The sequence below is a fragment of the Atractosteus spatula genome, chromosome 2 (assembly GCF_055471065.1).
Source record: "Atractosteus spatula isolate fAtrSpa1 chromosome 2, fAtrSpa1.hap1, whole genome shotgun sequence".
NCBI lineage: Eukaryota > Metazoa > Chordata > Actinopteri > Semionotiformes > Lepisosteidae > Atractosteus > Atractosteus spatula.
The window spans coordinates 71,072,139-71,076,990 of NC_142707.1; positions in this window are offsets into that span (position 1 = coordinate 71,072,139).

Genomic DNA, 4,852 nt, shown 5'->3' on the forward strand with positions numbered 1-4,852 from the left:
GTCAAAAAATCCAAAAGACTCAGGTCTTTCTCAAACTAAAGAAGACAAAAGGTTGTGCTTGCCACACACTTTTATAAGTTGTAAAACAAGCTAATTCTTGACAGTCTCATAACTGTGTTCCTTTTTAAAAAAAAACAGGTAGAAAAAAACTACAAAATTCAGCACATGGTTATGATAAGTAGAGACCTCTCAGAACTCTCGGTCCAAAATACACACAAAAAAAATACACGCTTTCTATAACCGTGCATACATCCTGTTGCAACGTCACTTGTGTAGCATTCCTTGAAAAGCTTTTTGACAAAAAAGGCCTTACTGTTACTGTAAGAATTACCTAAAAATTGCCTAATATCCCATTTTTCCCTTCTTCACATGGCTATTTCTTGTTGTGGCCCTCGTACAAATTCCAGGTCAATTGTTAATCTCCACAGATATGGCTCTACCTCTCTGACACCAGTTCTTAACTTAAAAAAAAACATTGAATTTCATTTCCATGTTTCATGCAGTCCTCTCCATTTTTTCATAGTCCTTGTGAACTGCAGAATTATGTGCCCTGGCACTCTCTCCAACAGTCTGTGCAACCCTTGGCTGAAACCATGTTTTTCTTGATCCCAAATCTCTCCTGACCATGTGAATATATCTCTGCCAGGTTTTTAGCTAGACTTCTTTTTTAAGCAATACAATTTTTGCTTACAAATGTTAAAGGGTAGATATGGACTGTTAATCTACCGAAAGGTTATCATTATTCTTGTCAAAGCTCCCTTCTGCATGGTCTTAACGGATAAAAAGTGATGATATCCACTCACAAAAAGGGATGTGCTTATTTAGGTACATCTGCTACAGCATAGATGTGTAGCAGATACTCTGTAAGGAGAACAGCATTGGGGTATTCATGACATGTACTGTAGCTTACTGTACATTGGCAGTCATTTAAATCTTAATTATTAATATAAACAGTAGCATAGTTCTCGAAAACATTAACATAATAGAGTCAAGATCATTTTAATCCAATATTTGTTTGGTAGGACTTCACATACTTACAGTTTATTTCTTGTAAATATACACATTATTGTTAAGTGTAGAAACAGCAAATCAAAAATCAGCGACAGACTAAGCATCCCATTCTACAACACAACAGAAATCTGGATCACATCTGGCTCTCTATATATTGCACTGTATATTCAGTATACACTTACTGTATGTGGTATACACAAATAAATGAATTGAATAAGTGTATACATGTAGTTCAGCTTGGTAGCTACGTCAGCAAGCGTAGTCTGCAAATAAACAAGTAACAGGTTATTCCATGCGGAAAAGAGAAGAGAGAAAACACAACGTTTCGGCTGTGAAGCCTTCTTCAGGTGTGAGAAAGACAGGGTAGACAGCAGAGGTCAAATAGCACAGAAGAACAAAAGCTGGAAGAGGGGAGGGGGCAGGAGGGGCAGAGAGGCAGAGAGGCCACTCAGGAAGTGCAAAGTGGAGAGGGGTGAAGAAAGGTGTGAAGTCAAAACCTGCATGAGAATAGAAAAGATTACACGAAAATAAGTCAGTCATTGAGAGAAGGGGGAAGGTGTTAACCTGGTTTCAGGATGAGTTTAGTTTCTCGTCTTTCTGCTATGGGAGTTGAGAAACCCTTTTTTGAGAACAGAGAGATCAGTGTGATCATGGCCTTCTGAGGTGAAATGAGAAACTATGGGCTTGGGGAAATCTTTAATCTTCACAGCCCGAACATGTTCTCTGAAGCGATCTCCTAGTCTCCTTCCAGTTTCCCCAACGTAGATAGCTGGGCATTTTGTTGCAGAAGATACAGTAAATGAGGTTGCTGGAGGTACAGGATGTTGTCTGGGTGATCCAGAATTGACCTGTGTGGCCCTGAATGAGCGTGTTGTTAGATCTGTATTTGCAGGTGATGCAGCAAGTTCTGTTGCAGGGGAAGGTGCCTGGTGGAGATGATTGCCGAGTGTGGTCAAGGGAGCTGTGAACCAGAAGTTTACGTAGATTGGGTGATCGGCGGTATGAGATGATTGGGCGGTCAGAAAAAAAGTATATACATGTATGTACAGTATATACTTATTCAACTCTTACTGTATGTAGGAATGGAGAAAAAAGGTCTAAAGAGAATAGTGCAGTTAAGGAATTAGTAAATACGATGAGATGCATATCTCTGTCATGCTTGACTAACTCACAAGACAGAGTCATAGTTTTGGCTGACAAATCTTATAACTGAGGAACCCAGGGGCTATACAGTGCACAACCACATACAGTAGATATGTGAGAACAGCTTCACAGGCAGATTAAAGACAAAAAATTAGAAGTGGCAGTTCTATCTGTCTTGCAAAAGTTCATTATGTAATGGTGGACAATAAAAATAAGAATACAGACCATTAGAAAATGAATATGCACAAGTAAAGCTCTGCATTGAACCATAACTATATTGACCATTGTTTACTATTAACAGTAGTAATAATGGTAAACAGCAAAAACTACCACAGAAGGCAGTTTTAATAGTCAATCAATAATGCTTCAAAACTATTTTTTTTAGTTGCCAATATAATTAAAACACACTACTCTCAGTGTATTTTAAAATAAAGGTCTTAAAAGTATGACTTACTGTATGAGTATAAAACTACAGTTTCTCTACAAAGGGTTATGGGAACCTGGAACCAGCTACCCACTACATTGCTGAAGTTTAAACATGAATTCCTTCAAGAAATGGCAGGATGTGATCCTGGGATTAATTATCTACTAGCAATCAAAAACTGAGATCAGCCAATTAACCTCCTCTCATTTGCAATCTTTCTTAAGTTCTTCTGAGTTAAATAATTATATGGTTTCTTTAAGGTTTAATATACTATACCCAATATTCCATTACATATTCCAAGAAAATTTAAATATGATTATACTGATTTAGTCTCATGTTCTTGATTAATTCTGCTTTAATATTCCTTATCATTGCAAAGGTTTTCTTTCCAGATTTTAGTTTTAAATAACTTATTGTTTTCCATCCTGGGTGGAATCTGGTCTTATGACCTCCAGCTTAAAACACAGACACACTATGATACTGTGAAGGAAGGAGTTCCACATAAGCTGGGTAGCAGGTTTCATAAGTAGGTCAATGTCTTCATATGTAGACATGTGCTAGATAACCTTTCATTTGGTGCGGGACATTTTAAAACATAACTACCCATTATATTACTATCTAGTATTTTGTTTGTAATTATTAATTGTGTCTTTAACTTGTCTTGAACCGGATGTCAGATGAGTGCGAGCTGAAGACTAAAGTCTTTATAAATGGGATGACTGTCAAACCTTAGCTTACTCATTGTGGCATACTTATTAATGCATTATGGGGTTTTCATTGAATTTATCCAATCTGCTGTACAAATTACCATTACATTTATTGATGTTAACAGATCTTTGCCAGATGCTAAAATGCACCCTTTGGTGATGGAGGTTGCTGAGATTACTGAAAATAGTGTATTTCTTTTTGTCTAGACGCCTTCTCGAATTCATACATAAGCCACTTCACAATGTAAGTAAGAGAATTGGCAAACCAAATCTATGCAGTCATATTGATTGTGATTTGGCACAGACCTGCACCACAAATTACATTTCCTCTCAGTAAAACTGGATTGCTATTACAGAGGTGCCAACTCTTTCTGTTATGTGGGAGTAATTTCTGTTTTTGGACTGGATTCCAAATGAAACTGAGAAAGTCTGACTTTTGTGAGTAATTCATTATGCTGGCATTATGTTTTCAAAGATCTTACTGCTGTGAAAAGCAGACCTACTGTATGTTTGTCGTGCTTACTACTTTCTGAGCAACGTTTTCTCTCGGGCTCTTAAATGCAGAAATATATTGTTGATTTATTTTTCCTCATGCAAAACGAATTTCTAATTGTTTTGTTGTTACTGGCTCAAGAACATAAAAACAGATTTCACATTTTTTAAACAGAGATCACAAAACAGACCATACATAGTCTCTTCAACTAGGTTGAGTAGAAAGTCAAGTCATTATACGTCCCATACAACCAAATTAATAAAAACATAAACAGAACATAAGAAAGGTTACAAATGAGTAGACATTTGGCCCAACGGGCCTGCACAGTACATCATAGCTTATTGATCCTTGAATCCCATCCAGTTGTTTCTTGAAGCCAAAGCAGCTTCAACCACATGGCTGGCTAGCTTGGATCCATATTCGTACAACCCTTTGGGTAAATAAATGACTCCACTTGTCAGTTTTAAATATACTTCCATATTACTGTCATATTTTATTTGTTTCACAATTTCAGAGTTCCAAATCTCACAGCCAGGAGCTATGTTACCCTGCAGCTTACAGCTAGCAGCCCACTAAAACTAAGCAGGTGTGAGCCTGGCCAATACCTGGTTGTGAGATCTCCTGGGAAAGCTACGGTTGCTGCTGGAAGAGGTGTTAGTGGGACCAGTATGGGGCGCTCACCCTGCAGAATGTATTGGTCCTAATGCCCCAGTATATTGATGGTGAAACACTATGTTGTAAATAGGTGCCAATCTTTGGACGTGATGTAAAACCAAGGTCCTGACTCTCCATGATTGTTAAAAATTCCAGGGTACCTCTTGAAAAGAATAAGGATGTCACCCCAGTGTTCTGCCCAAATTTCCTCCTGGCCTTTACCCATCATGACTATAATCCCCATCTCTGAACTGTCTTCATGACTCTGTTCTTTTCTTCTTCCTCATATATAACAATTCATGATTTAATAGATTAAAAACTTTATAATGTTAGATTAATATAATATGAATTTCTATATTATAAAATTGTATTTGTAAAATAATATTAAAGGAACTGAAAACAGTGTTTCCTATCGGTTTT